The sequence below is a fragment of the Triturus cristatus genome, chromosome 5_1, assembly GCF_964204655.1.
Source record: "Triturus cristatus chromosome 5_1, aTriCri1.1, whole genome shotgun sequence".
Lineage (NCBI taxonomy): Eukaryota > Metazoa > Chordata > Amphibia > Caudata > Salamandridae > Triturus > Triturus cristatus.
The window spans coordinates 774,863,727-774,886,253 of record NC_140587.1 but is presented as its reverse complement, the minus strand read 5'-3'; positions in this window follow the sequence as shown (position 1 = coordinate 774,886,253).

Genomic DNA, 22,527 nt, shown 5'->3' with positions numbered 1-22,527 from the left:
CCATAGGATAACATTGGTGATTCTATGTGAAAAAGTTTCTAAGTGTCAACTTTTGAAATACAATAATATTCCTTAAAAATCATACCTTTAACCAAAACGCATTTACTCACCTGGGCTGAATCTAGGATCCAGTCCTGTGGTTAGAAAAGTAATCTGAAAAGTAATTAACTGCATTTTACTTAAAAAGCCCATTCAATTGAATGTACTATACCTGCAATGTGTTGCAATCTGCTTTCTAAAACCTGTAATCAAAACCAGTACCAGTTATACTGCAATTCTGAACTGTGTTCAAACAAGTCAATTACTACTGCAAAGTATTTATATGCTTACCTGTAGCAGGCTTGCTTGGTTCTAGAAATAAAACAACAGTATATTTTGTTATACAATACAATTGGCCTAGAGTTCAGTTCTTGAGTTTGTGAGACCATTTGCTGACTGAGTGTGTACATCAAATGCTTTACACTGTCCTCTGTTACTGCCTTACTGCTCGACCAAGCTACCACTTTAGAGAGTAAGGTTCTATCTAACTTTAACCTCTGCCAAACCTCTGGGGACTTTTGGACTCTATACACACTGTACCTCACTTTGGTGCAGTATATATAGAGCCAGTTTCTTACACCTACTATTAGGCTTTGGGTATAGGGGCTAGCTATGTCGACGGTCAAAGCATAATTCTGAAGAGTGGTGTGCAAAATAACATTAGCTTATACATGATATGCAAATACACATTTCATATGCTGTCCAGCCAATATAATATTTAAGTGACTAAATAAATCTTTCAGTTCAATGACTCACTATTAGGAAGCATGAATCTGACGCTGGCTGCCAGCCTTTCGGCTATGTCAATGTTTATTTTGTTAGGGTTTTACAAAACCTTATTGTTAGGGAAAATATTTTGTGGACTCAAAAGCACTTATTGCATAGGAGTCCCTGATACTGAAGAGAACTATTTAGTTTGTGGGTGTGCTCTTTATAAAGGGGCAGAATGTCATCAGTCACAGTGAAGTTAGCCAATGGCTGAAATGGGCTGACCCTTTGCCCTATGCTGTATGCATTAGTGTGTAGAAACAAAGTACCTGACACACTAACAGACAAATTGATGAAGATGACTGACTGATAGCTACTGTAATAGATAATTTTAGTAAAATCAAAATGCCTTGGCAAATGCGCGATCTAAAAATAGGTTTATTGGCATTATCATACTCTTTACTCAGTTTAAGCTAGGTAAAGTACTATGAAAATAATTAAACACAGCGGTGGCTCAATACAGGGATAAAGACTTTCTAGGGTATTGGCGTATTATAAACAAGAGAGAGTACCTGAAGGCTGGGATGAAAGTGGGACAGAAGCAGTTTGGAACAGGCAGTAAATAGGTAACTGAAAGTCTGCAGGAGAAACTATGAAAATAATGCAGCAAGAGAAAGGTAAAAGCAGGGAAACAATACACAAAGTATCATAAATGATAGTTTGCCTGCTCCTCTGAAGTGATCTCTCTGTGAGGTGAAAATGATCTTACAAGAGGGGAAGGTGCAGAATAATCTCACAGAGTTCAGGGAGACACACAGCTGTGTCTTTGGCAAAGGAGCGCTAGGCAGTTCTCTGTGCCAAAGGCACAAGCCATGGAGTCTGTCACTCTTCTAAGCATTGAAATCAGGATAATATTATAATACACAAGAAATGGAGAAGAGTGGAAGGTACACAGAGACATGAACCTGGTCACAGGAATTCTGAACTGGAATAAGGGCCAGAGATAGGACTAGAACTCTGCACACTAGCTAGGACAGGGTAGGAATGTGCAATCATAACAGGAACAAGGAATATAAAACAGGTCTGGATGCGTGCAGTCAGAACTAGGGACAAGGCGAACATGAGAGCAAAGAGGCAGGATAAACAAGAGACAGGCAACAGACACAAATAACTAATCAGAACAGGAACATAGAATCAAACAACAATGATAACAGAAATCAAAGGCTTGCCTGGAATATAGATGCAGGATCAAGCAGAGAGCGAGGAGACTCACCAGCAAGGTCAGTTGCAAGCCGCAGACCTCTGTCCTCACCAAGCAGAACTAGCAGGAGGCTCAGGGAAGGAGCACAGGTAGAACAAGGGAGACAGGTGCAAGGAATCAACCAGATTCAAGCAACCAACCAGGTGCAAGGAATCATGGAACCACCAATGAAGGGAAGGCAGAACTGGGACTTGAAAAGGGGAAGACAAGGGAAACCAGCAGGCACAAATCAGGGCACAGGAAAGCCAGGGATGGAGTACGGGTCGGAGCCAAGTAACGGAAAGTACATAATGCCGATCTAAAGAGGTCAGAAGGTCATATGAGCCAGGAATCAAGATAAAGAATAGAGTACCTCCATCAGGAAGGTGGTGCAGGAGCCAGAACTGAAATATGAACTAGATCGGGGAATGCAAAGTGTAGAAGTGTAAATAATCATATTCAGGGATAAAGAGAGGACCCCAGAGCGTTTTTGTGAACACCAGCTGGTGGCCGGATGTTAAAAAACTGTTCTAACCAGTCTCGATGTATGCATCTGTGCAGAGTGCCATTGAGGTCTTCCAGGCTCTGGAACTGAAATCCCATGCAGGAGTAGTGATCGGCTGTAGTAACTCAAAGAAGGAGAGTTCTCAAGTTCATGATTTATTGAAGTGGCAGGGACCAGTAGCCAGGAGTAAGTTGAATGTCCTTGATACTTGCATATGTTGATGGTGATGTCAGAAAATGTCAGCTGCAGATTGGAATAAGAGATAATAGAGGGAGTGCAACAGCAGGATAGCACTACCGTCGTGGTGGTAACACAATGTTGGTCCCCCATGGGAAGCCTTCACTGATGGGATACATTCCTAAGCACAACACAATAGCGAAGAATAGTCACAGAGAGAGAGAAGAAGGCCATGGTCCATACACACTTTCAGCTGCTATCCCTCTGGTTATGATCTCTCTCAGGTAAATGTATAGCAATGGTACAGAGCTTCACCTTCATTTGTGGAGTCAAAATGCCAGTTACCTCCTCCACCTTAAGCTCACTGCAACAGCTGGTCTTTTCCTCATAGCTAGAGACAGACACCATTTTGTCTTTGGGACGGTGTGTTTTGTAGACCTGCTGGAACTGGTTTGATCCAGGGAATGTAGACACAAATAAACCTGAAACATACACAAAAAAAGTGATGGGTGAAATGCTTGAATGAATCTTAGCCACTGGTAATCATTTGGGCCACATCCCAGTCCATATTTATTTTACACACCATGCCACCTCAGTTTGGAGCCAGCCATGTGCAAACCAGTCTTGAACCAGCTCCAATTGGCAAAGTTTAGCCCAAACTGCCAGGTTAGCTCCATCCTGTACTGGAACACAAGCAACCTAAGATCAAGGTTGCTATCTAAACATGTGAAGGTGCCATCCATCACCTGCTTGAAAGTTATGGGGCATTCTTCTTCCCAAATGACATGATTTGGAATTAGGAAAGAGCTATTGCAATCACAACATCATTTACTCCTTTGTGCTAGTGGTAAGCATGGTCTGCCACTAGCCACTGGTCACATCAAAGGTGCTTATCAATTTTGCAGCATCAATGTAAGGAAATGGGATGTATTATATGGTGTGATCATGTGATCTTACCTGGTAATACACTTACCAATCCCCTTTATGACCAGTAGGCCTCTTCTGTCAAACCCTCAACTCAATCCGGGGTAGCTATGGCACTGAGCAGCATGGGTTACACAGAGGAACTAGTGTAAAACATTTAAACAGCACCAAAACAATTTAAGAAGAAATCGACAATACACCTAAGAAATCCAAAAACAATTTATAAAAATAGAATGTATTTTTAAATAAATTAAGGACCTCATTTACTACCTTTTGGCGCAGGGTAGTGCCACAAGTCTCCTTGCTGCACTGCCCTGCATCAAAAAGAAAGGGCAGAAATGCACCATAATAATGAAATACAGAGCATGCCTGTCCTTTCTGTCTGCATACAAATTACTGCCTAGCTTCAACGCAGGCACCCTTGCACCATGGTGCAAGGGTGTCTGCTTTGTTGGCATAGTTGCTTTGTGCAGGAAGGGAGACCTGTCTGCACCAAAACAATCAATGAAGGCGTTTTCTTCTTTGTATGTGTGCTGAAGAATGCAGCACACATAGATAGAGGAGAAAACAAGGAGAAATAAAGCTATTTCTCCTTGTTACGACTCTCCTTGGGAGGCACACAGTTTTGATGCATTCCCAGGTTTACAGATCCTTGTAAATCTGTGAATGTGTCAAATCCCATGGGTGTTGTATGGGAAAACCCACCGCAACGCCTATGGAATGCCTCCTTGACATAGAATAAGGCACGGCAGTGCTTTACACTGCCTTGACTTACTCCATATCCATGAGGCCATGAAAAGCCACACAGGGTGGCTTTGAGTTGCCTCATAGATATGATTGAGAGGCTTGTGCCACTTGAGTGTCATAAAAAGAGATGCTCCGTTAGCGGAGGCCTCTTGTGAATGAGACTCTTAGACACTACTAAGAGTAAGATCCATCCGAGGGTGCCAGAGATATGGAATTTACAAGAAATAATAAATTAAAGCATTTCTCTCAACTGTGAACAAGCATTGACAAATTCAACAAATTTGACACTTAGAACATTTTCAGGCAAAAATTTGGGCAAGTGTCAATGAGGTCGAGTAGAGTTACTTGGGGTGACCAACTCCAGCAGGGAGCTAGTCAGGGAGACCATTAAGGTCCTAAGAAACTTACCTCCACAGAAGCAGTCTTGTAGCAGTTCCAAGCACTTAAACCACGTTGCAATTGATTCCTAAGGAGTGATCCTGATGCAAGGGATGAAGGATGCTGAAGATGCTCCAAGGATACCGTGGATGCAATGGGGTAGACAGGGGTCTTGCTGTGACTACTCCTCAATCTCTGAGCTGGGTAAGGCGGTCCTGGTCACAGCATCGATGTCCCGCAAAGTCATCTCCAGGCTGAAAGAAATCCAGTCGCCACTTGACCAACTGTCGCCCAGTGTTCCATTTACATCAGGATCCTTTCTTGGGTGATAACATGTCTTCTGGGCTACCAAGAGGCACTTTGATGGCTCTCCCGGGCCCAGCAGACTTGAGTGCAACTTTAAGCAAAGGGTCTTGAATCTAGGTGCTGCAGAGTGACAAGGGGTGGAGATATGGGCTACCAACTCATCCCAGTAGGCTTCTTGCTCTGTTGTGGCCCTATACAGTGAACCGGGTGTCAGCCAACAGACCCTTGGAGTCTGTGGTCTTGGCTGGGATGAGGAGTCAACTTCTCACTAAACAGAACCCAGCAGATACAGTCCCTTCTCTTGCTTGCCACCAGGTGCAGTCCACAACGGTGCAGTCTGTCTTTGCTGGTTCCACGGTGCAGCATGGTTATCCTCCTTTTTGTCATTCTTCCAGTCAGTGGATATCTGAGTTCTGGGTGCCCGGAGTGCCCTATTTATCTTTAGAGAATTCCATCAGGGTAGGATGCAGTTGGTAGCCAGTGGGCAACCAGGTTCCCTCCCTCCTGAGGACCACTTCCTGGTAAGTGTTGCATATGTCAACCCCAGGATGCACCATTCTGCCTACTCCCAACATAGCACAATCCCTCTCTTGAAACTGAGCGTTCCTTAGCCCACCCCCAGAGAAGTAGCTACCAAGGGTCTGCACACACCTGGAAAATCTGGTTTGACAACTGACTTTTCCTCTCATGTCCCCAGTGCAAGCTTGTTTGACTAAACAATAGAGTGCCCCTCTTCTCAGTGTTACCCATTTGCCCTGTAAAGGCAGCTTCTCCTTTGAAGCTTGCCTTTTGGGCTAAAACCCGTGTGGCTTCCTGCAGTAGGGAGGTAACGCCTCTCTCCCACGTAGGCATCTACAAATAAGTAAATAAAAGGTGGGATTGGGAAGTGGGTGATCAGATGGGGGTGGATTAGGTAGGATTGAAAAGTTGGGACAGAGCAGGCAGGAGAGGCTAAGCAGAGGCAGACAAAGTAATATATCCGTGCCTTTGTGCACCGCATGGTGCCATTCGTGCTGATTTTCAGTGTGGAATGCGCAACTAGCATGAAAATACTTTGGAAATGACAGGACAAGCATTTCCGCTGATTTGCAGAATTCTGGAAAAGTTTGGTAAATTTGTGGAATTCCATGGAGTGAAATTCCACAAGTTTTGCCCAGGACAAATTCTGTCCTTTCCTGGGAGTAGTTAGCACGAGGGCAGAAAGCTGTCTTGCAGACAAGCCCCATATACAGTAAACGGGCACTGGAATCATTTGGCAACTATAGTGGCAAACTCCAGTGACATTAAATTGGATTTAGCCATTAAATTGAATTTAACACAGTGATACATTTGATACCAAACAGTACCAACCTTAGTAGTCTCATTCAGAAATTCAGCCTTTCGACAGTAAAAACAACAATTTAGGATTTTTACTGCTGAAATATGTAAAAGTTCAAGTTCCACTTTTTAACATTAAGCACCATGTCCTAGGGCTTGTTAGACCTGCCATAGGGGTGACTTACATACATTAAAAAGGGAGGTTTGGACTTTGCCATTACTTTATTTGGAAAAGTCTAGTTAGCAGTTTTAAAGTGCCCTTCCAGTCTGCAGAGGCAGACTAGGAGCCATGTTTTACCTTTTCCCACTCGTGGGGACACAACTAGTGCTTCAGTCCATGTGAGATACCTCAAACTACAGGCATATGGTACTCCTGGTACTATACACTTGTGACTTACAAGCAAGTCCGGTTATCCAACTTGGGACAAGCCAATTATACTTACATCATTTTACAGGTCATAGCACATGCACTGAGTGCTGTTTAGCAGGGTTCAGGGCATTTCAGAGCCATTCCAACTGTGCCTAGTTGTCAGAAATGGAGGCACAAAGTAGGAGCTAAACCTGCAAAAAGCCTGTTTCCTTACAATCAAGTTTGTCTACAATGTCATTTTCCAAGAAAATCAGATGGGTATTTGTCTTAGTGTTCCCATTGAGACATTGGGAGTCCACATCTAAATGAAATTGCCCTGCTTGAGAACCAACACAAACAGGCTTGGCCATGGACTCCATGACCTAAGAATCACTTTCAAGTGTAGCATCTTGACCACCTCTCCTTTGTTGTGGTGTTGGATCTCACCTGACATCCTTTTTATGTTGCTCTTAGCAAGAACACTGTCCCCAGTGCATGCACACCAGCAACAATGAGAACAGGTCTGGGAATAATTCCAGAACTACTCTATATTCTTCTTGCTGAATAGCGTTCTGAAGAGGAGAGAGCCATCTTTGGAGTCTCGTTATAGTAATTCAGACAGGTTTACTGTCCTGCTCATCTTCTCTGCCTAATAAGACCATTGCCATTTCCACAAAGCAGGGGGAAATGCTCCAGTCTCTCGATGTGATTCACCCAGTGAAGACTAGATACCCAAACCAGCCACATAGTTGACTCACTGATATTAGAAGAATGGCTCAATCTGTATGTTCTACAGAGTTCTAGGACTTATTCGCTCCTCTTAACCTTTTGGGCCAACAGTAATCATTGCCTTTTGATCATCATAGTTTTTCTCCAGCAGCTTAAATTCGCCTGAAATTTGCCTCTTGCTTTCTGCATTCATTGCACCGTCTTAGCCCTAAGGCAAATTACAAAGTGGACTACATTGGGCACTGACAGTCAGGTGTCCCTCCCGACTGAATGGGAAAGCATGACAACATTGAATGAATTAATAAATGACCGGATGATGGAGCAAAATAAATGGCAGAACTCTGAAGCTAACTAGTTGTTGAAAAGCTACTTTTTAAGATGTTTCTTGAAAGTTACTAGGTCAGTAGTGGCTCTCAACATAGCAGGAAGTCTGTTCCATGCCTGAGCACCCAGTAACCCGAAATACCTACCCCCCATGTGGGCCAGGCGTACTTTAGGAATGCGAACGAGATCAGAGGAGGAAGATCTTAAGGTTCGCACTGAAATGTAGGAATAGCAATTTATGCACTTATTGAGGTAGCTGGCTCCTATGCCATGAAGGGCTTTGAAAAATATCACAAGGCTTTAAACTTGATCCTTTCCTTCGTTCACAGCCAATGTAGGGTCTTAAGGATTGGTGCCATGTGAGATTTAGGTTTGGGTCTAAGGATCTCTGATTGCTGAATATGCCTCCTTGTAAGTTGTGGTTTCCCTAGCCAAGCCGCCTCTGTCAGTACAACTGCACAAGCATGTGTTCTCCTACACTGCACTAACCTCTTGGAGCACATACCATTTGCTCTTACATCTTTAAATTTGTAGTAATCAATGCCAGAGCCATTTTAAGGCAAGAACAAGGTGGGCTCTGGCCCAGGACCCCAGTTTTTCGGGGGCCCCCTGATAGAGCCAGCATTGTTCTGCAGAGAGTCTTGCCCCGATGAGCTTGAGTAATTCTAAACAGATTATTTTAAATAGCATTTTCCTTTAATTTATTTTTATTGTGGATGATGTGTGTAAGTCAACTTACTTTCATGCAATAGCCATGAAAAAATGTTTTTTGTAGATCAAAACAGGGCCTGCTGTGTTACAATATCGAAAACACACCTCAGTATTCCTGAATATTAGATGTAAACACATTTAGAATTTGGAGGACTGTGCAGGTGTACTGTCAGTGACCTGGCCAAAGAGGGTGTGAAAAAGCTGAAATTGGACCATAAACTGAAAGCTGTTTCGAACAGGGGCCCCCATAATACGTTTGGCCCACACCCCCCAAAACCCTTAAGATGTCCCTAAACACTGCTTGATTGCTGTGGGCATTTTTAGAAAAGGAATGATGATCAGCGGTAGCCCCGCTCCTTCTCTTTGTAGCTCATCTTTTGCCATTGAGGTCCTCCCTTCCATTGAAACTTGCTTCACCTAAGATGACTCTCTTTAAAGTGACAATGAGGATGTTTCTTCCTGGCAGCAGGGTGTGGGGGCTTTCTCCAGTGCCACTGTGATAACAGCAGTTGCTTTGTGTTTCACTTCTGCCTCAGCTAAATCTAGTCATTTATGGGAACGAGAGGTTTGAGGAAAAATTATTTAAAACAACAATTTTGCAAAAGAAAACTAATTTGTTTGCATGACAACCAATGTCGTCAGCATAGCTCTAATAAAGTATTCGCTAAACATCTAAGCTTGACCAATTGTGTATATTTCCTAAGTATTATATCTTGTTACAAAAAACATATATTCACATTTTTGCTTTATTTCATTAGTTATGGTAGGGTAAACAAGGGTACCCCAATATTGGAACCTGGGGTGAATTAAGGTTTTGTAAGACAATGGTTTCTATGTGGCTAAAATGATCCAAGTTTAGACACACTGGTTGTGTCAGAAATGAGAACACGAGGTCTGAGTTGAGGAAAGACAGTTAATGACAAAGAGAGCAATGACATGTGTAGCCAGGGACACATTCAACTCAAAATAACATTTGTTATTTATTTTTTCAATATGCAAATAGATATAGTTCAGGTGCTCACATTAAGAAAGTGACAACAAGCGTGATGTGATAAGTGAGAGTGACTTTAAAATATATACATAGCATTGACAAGAACCGAGAGAACTCCTTATGAACAAATTATACAAAATGCATGGAGTTCTTGTTGTAGGGGGTTGACGGCGTTTCGATCTCAGTGACTTGAGATCATCTTCAGGACATAGAAAATGTAAGCAAGATGGCCAGGGGCGACGGGACACTGAAGTGGTTAGATGGATTGATGTTCTGAAGAATCTTGTTCAAGTGGTTAGATGGATTGATGTTCTGAAAAATATTGTTGAAGTCTTTTTCACTGAATGGGGTAAAGGTGCCGCATGACGCATTGTTCTTAGTGTTCAGGCTGATAGGATTGCGCTTATCTAAGAGGTCAAGGCGAGTTCAATGGTGATGCGTTTTGATTTCTCAGTGAAGAAAGCAGCAAGATCATCGCAAAAATGTGGGATGACTCCGGAATCCGAGTGGTTTGGGCCTGCCACTGATTGCTGTTTGACCAATTCGAAAAGCTTCTTGGGGCGGTTTGCAGCTTGATCAAGTTGGTGTCTGAAATAGTCTGCCTTGGCGCTCTTGATTTGTTTGTTATAGAAGCTCCTAACATCTCTAAGGAGTTTCAGTTGTTCCAAGGAGGGTTTGGATTTCCAGGAGCGTTCTGCTGCCCCAAGGTTGCGGCGTTCCATGTTTAAATTGTCGTTGTACCATGGTTTGGATATTTTTGTTGAAGCGTTTTTTTGTTGGAATGGTGCAATGTCGTCCATGATGTTGGAGATGGTCGAATTGTAGATGTCAGTGAGTAACTGAACCTCAATGAAGTCAGCTTGGGAGGAGAGGGCCGATTTACAGCGGGCTGCTAGTTCAGTTGAGTTTATTGATCTGAGGTCCCTTTTCCAGATCTTTGATTTCGTTGGCTGAGTCTTCCTCATTGAAACCTCCCGCAAGGGTTAATGGTATCCAATGTGATGGTCTGCCCTTTCGAGATAATGAGGTCTAGCGTTTCTCCTTTATTGTGAGTTGGCTGGTCACAGTGCCGGATCAGCTCATGATCATTCAGAAATGCTTTATGGCAGGATACTGCCTGGTCATTGGAGGTTAGACCAGTCAAGGTTGAAATCACCAAAGATTTGGGACACGGCTGAGTCGACATTGTTATGTTATGTTATGTTATGTTATTTAGGATTTCTATAGTGCACGGCTACTCCATTGGAGTGTCCCGGCGCTTTTTATTGGCAGCTTGAAAACATAAAATCATAACACAGAAAGACAAAAGAAAGACAGCAAAACTGAGGAAGAAAGCATGCTAAGAGGCAAAGAGCCAAGTTTTAAGGCCCTTCCTAAAGGTCAGCAAATTAGACGTGCTACGTACAGACAATGGCAAAGCATTCCAAAGCTGCGATGCCTTCAGCTTGAAGGAACGACCCCCTACGCGGGCCCTCTTTACTCGAGGGACCACCGCAAGGAAGAGAGATTCGGATCGCAAAGATCGAGCCGGGCGATAAAAAGTAAGCCTCCTTTGCAGATATTTCGCGTCCGAGGCATAGAGAGCCTTATGAGCCAGCGTCAACGCCTTGAAGACTATCCGCTTCCGGATAGGCAGCCAGTGCAACGACTGCAGAAGGCCAGACACTCTGGCTCGCCTATGAAGGCCGAAGATAGCCCGAGCAGCCGAGTTCTGGACCACCTGAAGGCGCCGTAACAGATACTCCGGAAGACCCAGATATAGGACATTAGAATAGTCCAATCTGGAGCCAATTAAGGCCTGCACAGTGATCCTCCTATGCTCATCTGAAAGCAAAGGAAGAAACTTCCGGAGCATCTTCAGGAGGCCAAAACATGTACCCGTAAGACCGAGGATCTGAGATCTCAGCGTCAGACCATTGTCGATCTTAATTCCCAAATTTTTTGCCTGCTGGGAGGAATGTGCAGGAGGAAACATATTAGTCGGCCACCATTCCTGCCAATCTGGATCAGAGGTACAACCAAAAAAGAGTACCTCAGACTTATCTGAGTTGCATTTGAGGCTGTTCAGCTGGAACCATTTGAAAACAGCCCCAAGGCACTCACGAATACTCTCTCCGTCAAACTCCTCACCTTTCCCACACGTAAAGAGGAGCTGAGTATCATCGGCATAGGATACGATCTGGGCCCCCAAGGACTCCGCCAGAGCGGCCAATGGAGTCATAAAGATGTTAAAAAGAGTCGGACTCAACACAGAGCCCTGAGGGACTCCGACTCCCAAAGGCGGCATCACGGCAGAGCTTGGGGAAACCCAGACCGTTTGCCGACGGTCCGCTAAGAATGATCTAAACCAGCTGAGCACCGTCCCCCTCAGACCGATCTCATGAAGTCTGACGAGGAGACCCTCGTGGGGGACGGTGTCAAAGGCCGCCGACAAATCAAGCATGACAAGCATAGCTTTACCTCCTGAATCCAGTGCCTCCTTAATGGCTTCAGACACCTCCAAAAGCGCCGTCTCGGTGCTTAAATTGGGGCGGAAGCCAGATTGAGTAGGATGAAGCAGATCGTTGGTTTCCAAAAATCCAGAGAGCACGATGTGCACGTGCTTCTCCACAATTTTAGCCAGCGCAGGAAGAAGAGAGATTGTCCTATAATTGGCCAACGCCTCAGGGTCTAGGCCAGGCTTCTTGAGGAGGGGGATCACCATCGCCTGCTTCCAAGCCTGCGGGACCACCCCCTCACACAAAGAGAGATTCAAGAGTGGATTTGCCAAGGGATTTACAACCGCCGCCATTTTCGCCAAGAATTTGGCAGGGCAGGGGTCAAGAGGCGACCCAGATTTAAGATTGACCATCAATGCCAATGACGATGCAGCTGAAATAGGCGGAAAATCGGCCAAGATGAACTCCTCAGGAGCCGATGGAACTGGCTCATCCGCAAAGCTGAGGCACGCTTCCACCATCCTTGAGGGAAAGGAGTCCTGAATCAACTTTATCTTAGCTGTAAAGAAGATGGCAAGAGCAGAAACCCACGACTCAGTGGGCGCGGCCTGGGTTACATTAGACCGTGGAGTCGTGAACTCCCTCACAATGGTGAAAATCTCCTTGCAGGAATTGGAGGCAGACTCTATTCTCCTGGCAAAATAACCCTTTTTCTCAAGGAGGATGTCACGATGGTATGTTTTAATCGTGGTCCTATACAGCAGCCTGGCCGCCGGGTCATAATGTGAGCGCCACGCCCTCTCAGCCACCTTGCACTGCCGGCGAGAAGCTGACAGTGCTTCCATAAACCAAGGGGCAGAAACCCGCTTTGATGTTGCTCGGGGTGTCCTCACAGGGGCGAGATCATCTAGCCTGTCCATCAGCCACGCCTGCAGAGACTCGAGGTCCCGTTCCAAATCGCCCAAAAAGGGGCAAGGATGATCAAGAGAATCCTGAGCTAGCATCTCTGGGGTCACCCGATGGAATGCCCTCACTCCTAGTCCATGCTGTCTAAAAACGGTACTAGAGGGTTTCTCCAAGCCTGGCACATAAAATTTGGCCAATCTATGATCAGACCAAAGCACCAGTAAAAGTTCTAACCCCTCTAAGGGGAGCGTCGAGAAAACCTGATCCAGGGTATGGCCCCTATCGTGTGTTGGACCGGAGAGGTGAGGGACAAGGCCTAGAGGGGCCGTAATATCGATCAATTTAATCAACTCAGGGTCCTCTCCCTCATCCATATGAAAGTTAAAATCTCCAGCCAACACACAATGCTCCGCTCTTAAGGCCAGCATCGAAATAGCTGACTGCAGCTCCTCGAAGAAGGAGCCAGCCGGTCCAGGGGGTCTATAAACCAACAGCCCTTTAAGAGCTTGGTGGGTGGCCAGTACGATAGAAAAGGCGAGGGATTCCGAGCCTGTGATAGCATTGCCAGAGATGACTTCCATTAGTTGCTCGATGAAGGGGAGATTGTCTCCTGGGGGTGATAAAAAGTGTGAAGTTTGCAAATCGGCAGGTTATTACTTGAGATGCTGAGACAAAGGTATTCACAGGAGGAGGGCGAAGTGAGAAATCGAGAGTGTGTTCCTATGAATACAGGCTAGGCCACCCCCGAGCTTCCGAGCTCTGTCTAGCCTAATTATGTCATGAGTAGGAGGTACTATGAGGTCTAAGATAGGAAAGGAGGTGGGATTTAGCCATGTATTAGTGAGGATAATAATGTCTAAATCCATGTGTTGGATGAGGTCGAAGATGTCGGAGGCGTGTTTACTGGCTGACCTGCAACTAAGCAGTACACATTTAAGTTGTGGTGGATTAGTGTGGGAGGGAGTCTGGATGACGTTCACTCTTGTGAGGTTGTCTTTATTAATGACTCAATATTGTGAAGAGGTTCTCTGTACGGGTTGGAATGGATGGTTTGTATTTGTCTATGTGGGATCAAGTTGGAGTTGGACCTAGTAGAGTAAGAGTTGTGAAGGTCATTGATTTCATTGGACGCCAGGTAGGTCTCAAATCTTCTGGGGCGGGAGCGCACGTTAGCTAAGGGAATGGTTTGCAAGACGGAGGGGGCTAAAATCTGTCCGATGTGTTCACTCATGCAAGGGGAGACTCTGGGCAGGTTCGCTGAAGTGAGGAGGGAGCTAATCGTGGGAAAAAATCATTCGAGAGGACTTTCAGGTCATGTAGTTCAGTAGTGAGAGGGTGCAGCTGGAGAGATATATCATCCAGGCACGCAACCAAGTCTGAAAGGGGTAAAGGTTGTGTTGGGAAAGCGAGCGGAGGATGGGGGCCTCTGTGTAGGTCCTTGGGGTCCAGGGTGATGGAGAGTGGTTCCTGGGGAGGGAGTTGATCATTTGGGTCTAGCGGAGTTCTTTGACCATTGGATATCAGAGTTGAGGCATTAGCGAGGGAGGTATGACCCTTGAGCTGAGTGTCAGGTACGGTCCCGACAGGAAATAGTGGGTTTGAATGATCATGATCGGTGGAGGGCATTTACCCATTCACCAGTATAGTATGGTGCATGGGGAGAGAGATGGGGGGAGGGATCAGTCGTTAAAGGCAATGATAGTAGGTCACGCAGAGAACTCTCCGAGCAAGGAATGGATAAAATCGGACTGGCTGGCTGTGTGTCGAGTGAACTCGAAAAGTCACTCACCATCTGAGTCGGGGGTTTAGGGGGTTGGGGCACATCAACAGGGGACAGAGCCACTCTGTGATCATCTAAAGGCAATGAGTGGTTTAGCGAGAGTGAGGACTTCCCCAGAGGGGTGGGGGGAGAACTGATGATGACCTGAGTGATGGTAGGGTGAGAGTGGGTGTCAATGGATTTTGCTGAAACCGCGTTTTTGAGTAACGGGAAGATAATGGCTATCTTAATTAGATTGACATTGGAAGCTTTGATCAGGATGATCCCATTGTTATAGAGGGTGATGGTGGCATTGGTGTTGAGAGTGGATGAGGGCGCTGTAGTAAGTTTGAGGACCATGAGATGTTTTTCTGGTACCTGATATTCGGAGTATAGAGTAGAGGACGTTTCGCCAGCATGCTCTTTTCCTAGCGTAGAAAATAAGGTCATTAACTCTACTACCTTTGTTTGTACAAAAGTAGATGTCCGAGATTAAGGTTTCGGGCCTAGCCCTGAGTATGTGATGCTTGTGTTTTTTGGCAGCGTTTTTCAATATGTTGGGTGGGTACTTGATAGTGAATGCGTTGGATCCTGAGGGATCGGGGCTTAACTCCATTTTGAGAGTGTCTATTGTCCGATGGGAATGTCTTAACCGTGGGGCAAGGATGGTGTTAAGAGGATAATTCCTTAACCAGGTGTGTGGGATAATGACAAAATGCCCACTCCAAGATGGACACTCAAAGTAGAGGGTGAAACCAGCCCTCATCTCTTTCAATGCCCTTTTCTCTTTCTATGCCCAGACCAGGTGTGTGGGACTTGACCACGACTCTTAGCCACTGGGTTGTCAGTGGGTTCTAAGGTATACTTTTGTGGGTGTGTGTGGTTGTACAGTCAATGGCATGTGTATGTTGTTGGTGTGCATTGCTCTATGTAAATACAATGGCGAATTCAAATTACCTATATGTACATATTGATATAAACACAACATATTTGTGTATTGAGATGTAAATAAGTATTACTTGCCTGTCTCCATGCCACCATTGCCCCATTACATCAGGACTGTGCTGCCAGGACACCACCAGTACAACAGGACCATCTAAATCAGCTCAGCGCAATCCCACCAGCCTGACAACGACAGAGTAGTGCTGGCCAGCAGAGAACACCGCCACCGCAGTTTTCTCCTGTCTATTGCTGCAACATCTAAATACGGTGGGCGAGTCGTCACCAGCTCAATGGACTACTTGGGACCGCCTCTGCGGCGGAACCGCGGTAAGACCGCCAAGATCTAATTCAGGCCTTAAATTTGATGTCCATTTGAAGTTGTCAAATAGGATGGAGCTGTTGGAAGGCCCATAGCTGTGCTGATTAATTATAAAAAATATTCTCTGCTAATTCAAAATATTTGTGATATAGTGTGTAATTCAGGATTTGGTTCATAAAAGTTTTGTTGACCCCTGGCATTTTGTTTCTGAGGAGCAAGCATCCAACTGAGTCCATACCATCTTTGTGTCATATTAACATGTAAAGTGCTTGTAAAAGTACAAAGGAAGGATTGCTGTTCCTACGTCAGATATATTTTGGGGATCTCTGACATATTATCGACAGACACATTATCGAACTACACAAATATCGCAACAAATATATCGACATCAAAAATATCGACATTGTATACTTATTTAAAAAACTACACTAATATCGACACTACAATATCGTAATACAATTATATAGATCACACAAATATCGCACACATTAATATCGAAATACTAAATATCGACATAAGTTAATAAATATGACACATGTCACAAATATCGATAACCAAAATATAGACATCAATAATATCGTTTTTTTAAATATATCGACAATTCTAATACTAATAAAACCAATACTTTCAACAACATAAAGACAATATTTTACCAAAACATACATTTTCAAATGAGATTCTACTTAAACATAAACATAACATTTATAGCGATCTCTATATTTAACAACAAAAGATAAAAAACCTAAAATAATTATCACATTGGCATTTCGAACACATTTAAATAAAATTAGTACACATTATAAACAATCTTTTTATATATAATAATTTAAAACTCTCCTCCTTTAAAACTAAATATACTCTTACTTAGCATTTTCCATAAAAGGAAACCAATTAACTAAAAAAAATTCAAACCATCCAATAGAAAGGCCACATACAGAAAACAACCAATAACATTCAAGAAACAATTTGAAACCACTATATAAACCAATTAAAACAAGTGTTCCACGGTGCCTTAAACCAAAGCATTGAACGAAGAAGAAGCTCTACTAAACAGAAGAAACCTACATCCTATTACTATTCTAAAAACGTAAGTAAATATTCTTTTCTAACTAAACTGCCAAATTAAACTAAAACACTAATTTATCTTTACTCAAATAAATAACTAACTTATATATTCCATCTCTTTATGTTTCCACTACAGATATTACTCCAAACAGCTAAACAAAATATTGAAGATTGCCAGAAAAGACTCACTAAAAAGTAAGTATACTATCAAAATACTTTATAAAATATTAATTAAATCCTACTCAAACCCCAAAACATCCTAAACCCCTAAACAAATCCATGTTCTCTTTTTTAAATTGTAAAAAACCTGTATAAATTAACACCTATAGTCTATACCACTGGGCATGAGGGTAGGCTCTGTTTGCTTAGTGAGAGGTTAGGCTACTGCATCTTATTTATTAGGCAGGAGGGGCACATAGTAAGAGGGGTAGGAGACGGGGTACATTGACATGTGGTGGGGGAGGGGGGGTAGAGAACTGGGTGGAAAGGTTGTTCATTCTCCTGAATAATTGGTCTTGATGATAAATGTGTGGTACTTCCGGGACAGATGAAGGTGGGGGAATGTTTTTTGAATTGTTAATTTGTAAAACAATAAAATAAGTTTCTTCAATAAAAATATAGCCTATACCAAACAGCAATACCACCCCACTTAAAAAACTAAACCAACCACAACAATAAATGTTCTTTAACTTTCAGAGACTAAATCAACTAAACAACATTTTTGCGACAAACAACATCTTCATTCAAATACAACAAAAAAGACTTGGTAAGTATATATAAAAAAATGCTTTTTTGCTAATTTCATATAAAGATATAAAGTACTATAGCATATATTTTCATATACATTTTTTCCAGAATTGTAACACATCACGATGACAGAAGAAGCCCAATTTATAACTTCGCAGAAAGGAAAATTCCTATTGTGTTACATGGGTTACACATACACCCAAGAAAAGCAGACGGACCGAAAAGTGAACTGGAAGTGTACTAAATATTATTCTAACAAATGCTACGACCGAGCAACAACAAGAGAAACAACTGTACTATATACAAGAGAGCATAACCATCCACCCAATCTCTCTGAAATAGAAGTCAGATCAACTCTTGAAAATATCAAAGAATTAAGCACAGGTTCACAAACTGCTACAAGTGTAATCCTAAAAGAACTATTACCTAGAGTGCCCAAAGAAGCAAGAGGCCAATTACCATCAATTGCTTCTATAAAAAGAACTATTGCTAGGACCAAAAAAGCAACCACGACAACTATACCATCCCCTAAAACTTTTCAAGAGATCATCATTCCACCAGAATTAAGTATCACCCACAATAATGAACCTTTTATTTTTTTTGATAACAAAAGCCCAGAAAAAAGAATCATAATGTTTGCTACTGCAAACAATATAACTAAACTGCAACAATGCCAAACATGGATGATGGATGGCACCTTTACAATATGCCCAAAACCATTCTATCAGCTTTACACAATACACGGTCAATATCACAACACTTCCATACCTTTAATTTATGCACTATTACCTAACAAACAAAACACAACATATAATGAAATGCTAGGAAAAGTAAAACAAGAATCTAATGATTTTTACCCTCAAACAATTATCATAGACTTTGAGCAAGCCATGATAAATTCCATTCTAAAACTGTACACCCATACAGCTATCCAAGGATGTTACTTCCATCTTAACCAATGTATATGGAGACATTTACAAAAATCTTCACTAAGTGTAGAATACGCCACTAACATAAGTTTTGCACATCAAATAAAACTTCTAACAGCCCTAGCTTATGTACCAACCACAGATGTTGCAGAACATTACAATCTTTTATTAGAAAGTCCATTCTACAAACAAAATGAAGTAAAGTTATCTCCCCTGTTAGATTATTTTGAGGATACCTGGGTGGGGAGACTGCACAGATCAGGCCATAGACGTCAGCCCAAGTTCCAAATACCTTGGTGGAATGTATATGTAAGTACACTCAACCAACAAGCCAAAACTAACAACGCCGTCGAGGGCTGGCATAATGCATTCCTAACTTCTACTGGGAGAACAACTCCAACACTACAAAAACTACTAATTGCCATACAAAAGGAACAAAGTTTCCAAGAATTAAGAATGCAACAATCTGTCCTACAATTAAAACCAAAACAGTCTAGACAAACTACTCAAATGTATAATTACCTACAACAACAGGTACAGCTATACCCATCCACAAGAGGACTTGAGTACTTAAATATAATAGCTCAAACTCTCTTCTAAACCCTTTTCTAAATATTAACCCACAATTCTACTAAAACAACTATCACAACATAAATAATCCACTTTATTATATCACATATTTAATTATGTGGTCTAAAATATATACATGAATTATATGGACATATATTTAGACAACATAATTAAACAAACCAAGTACACAACAACAATATTAAATATATAAGGTTTCGCCACCAACAATAAAAATATTTAAATGAACTTACCTGTGTAGTATCTCCAATGGGATAATAACATTCCTTCCAAATAAATCCAGGGAGTTCAAAATCCATAGTTATCCAAAAAATGACTATCCATTAACCATAAAAATCCCGAAAAATATAAAAAAAAGTAAATAACCGCTCCTGGAAACCTGAACAATAAAGGAAGTGTTAAATAAACATTAGTAAACACAACTAATACACACTTCCTTTAAAAAAATAAGGTGTTTGAAACCGACGAAAATATCTTCTCCTTAAAACCTACAAAACAGAAACAAACATTCCCACCCACCCACAAACACACAAAACGCACGTACAAACCTCACTACAAACGTTATTCAAACACTATAAAACTTTAACACACCGAAATACCAAAACACTAACAAAGCCACAAACACGGAACACAACGTTAATTATAAAACCGTATACAAACTATTACTAACACCCTAACTTCTAAAACATCAATCAATACACACTTATTACAACATAACTACTTCCACAAAACAGTTAAAACTATTTAATAATAAAGCAAATAACTCTTACCTTCTCAAACGCGAAACAGCTCCGAACCGCGACCTGGATTCGACCAAAATAACCCAAAACAACAGCGAGCGGTTACAAAATAAAAGAACCAAACAAACATAGGAAGTTTGAAAATTAAAGCAGCACGGTTTTAGGTGAATGCTCAGCCTGGACTTTTCACTTTATCAGTAACGATAATATTGCCCACCTCAAATGGTCAGCTGCTCAAATGACCACCAAGACAACAATTATCCACAAGTATGAGAGGCAACATATTGGAAAAAATGTAAATTAATGTCAAAATAAACTTTTGTGTTTCGAATCCACACAGTAGTTGAGTATTTGCTTGAATTCCTTTATTCCAAGATTTAGTGAGACCAGATCCGCAGCCAATGCATTTCGCACAAACATGGGATTTTCAAGGCGAGTTTCAACAATAAGAAATATTTACACGTCAAAACGGGGGGTAGTATGACGAAATCGGCAGGACCCAGAGTTCAATCTAGGTAATAGGTCGATAGCTTTAGACAGTTCGTATGGTATATATCAGACATGTTTATTGTAATGATGTAATTATTAAAATATGCGTAATAATAAACAAAATTTTCTCTCGAATGAATATACATTCCAACAACTATAAAATAAATATTATTTTCCTATCTACTATTTAATTTAAAAATAATTTGGAATTTGCATTCTGATATAACTTCTATGTTTTATCCAACCCAAACTAAAATCTACAGATTTTTTGTCAATTAAATCCAATAAATTTAACTATTCTTATTCAACTCTATAATTAATTCTAATATTTGCTATTTACCAAACTTAATTAACATACTACTCCCACTACATACTGAATTTAATTAATTTACTATTCTCACTCCAACCTATATTTAATTAGGGTAGGTGCTGGACACTGAACTAAATTAATTTACTATTCCCACTCCACTCTATATTTAATTAAGATAAGTGCTGGACACTGAACTTAATTAATTTACTATTCTCACTCCAACCTATATTAAATTAGGGTAGATGCTGGACACTGAACTAAATTAATTTACTATTCCCACTCCAGTCTATATTAAATTAAAATAAGTGCTGGACACTGAACTTAATTAATTTACTATTCTCACTCCAACCTATATTTAATTAGAGTATGTGCTGGACACTGAACTGAATTCATTTACTATTCCCACTCCAATCTATATTTAATTAAGATAAGTGCTGGACACTGAACTTAATTAATTTACTATTCTCACTCCAAACTATATTAAATTACAGTAGGTGCTGGACAATGAACTTAATTAATTTACTATTCCCACTCCACTCTATATTTAATTAAGATAAGTGCTGGACACTAAACTTAATTAATTTACTATTCTCACTCCAACCTATATTAAATTAGGGTAGGTGCTGGACACTGAACTAAATTAATTTACTATTCCCACTCCAGTCTATATTAAATTAAAATAAGTGCTGGACACTGAACTTAATTAATTTACTATTCTCACTCCAACCTATATTTAATTAGGGTAGGTGCTGGACACTGAACTAAATTAATTTACTATTCCCACTCCACTCTATATTTAATTAAGATAAGTGCTGGACACTGAACTTAATTAATTTACTATTCTCACTCCAACCTATATTAAATTAGGGTAGGTGCTGGATACTGAACTAAATTAATTTACTATTCCCACTCCAGTCTATATTAAATTAAAATAAGTGCTGGACACTGAACTTAATTAATGTACTATTCTCACTCCAACCTATATTTAATTAGAGTATGTGCTGGACACTGAACTGAATTCATTTACTATTCCCACTCCAATCTATATTTAATTAAGATAAGTGCTGGACACTGAACTTAATTAATTTACTATTCTCACTCCAAACTATATTAAATTACAGTAGGTGCTGGACAATGAACTTAATTAATTTACTATTCCCACTCCACTCTATATTTAATTAAGATAAGTGCTGGACACTAAACTTAATTAATTTACTATTCTCACTCCAACCTATATTAAATTAGGGTAGGTGCTGGACACTGAACTAAATTAATTTACTATTCCCACTCCAGTCTATATTAAATTAAAATAAGTGCTGGACACTGAACTTAATTAATTTACTATTCTCACTCCAACCTATATTTAATTAGGGTAGGTGCTGGACACTGAACTAAATTAATTTACTATTCCCACTCCACTCTATATTTAATTAAGATAAGTGCTGGACACTGAACTTAATTAATTTACTATTCTCACTCCAACCTATATTAAATTAGGGTAGGTGCTGGACACTGAACTAAATTAATTTACTATTCCCACTCCAGTCTATATTAAATTAAAATAAGTGCTGGACACTGAACTTAATTAATTTACTATTCTCACTCCAACCTATATTTAATTAGAGTATGTGCTGGACACTGAACTGAATTCATTTACTATTCCCACTCCAATCTATATTTAATTAAGATAAGTGCTGGACACTGAACTTAATTAATTTACTATTCTCACTCCAAACTATATTAAATTACAGTAGGTGCTGGACAATGAACTTAATTAATTTACTATTCCCACTCCACTCTATATTTAATTAAGATAAGTGCTGGACACTGAACTTAATTAATTTACTATT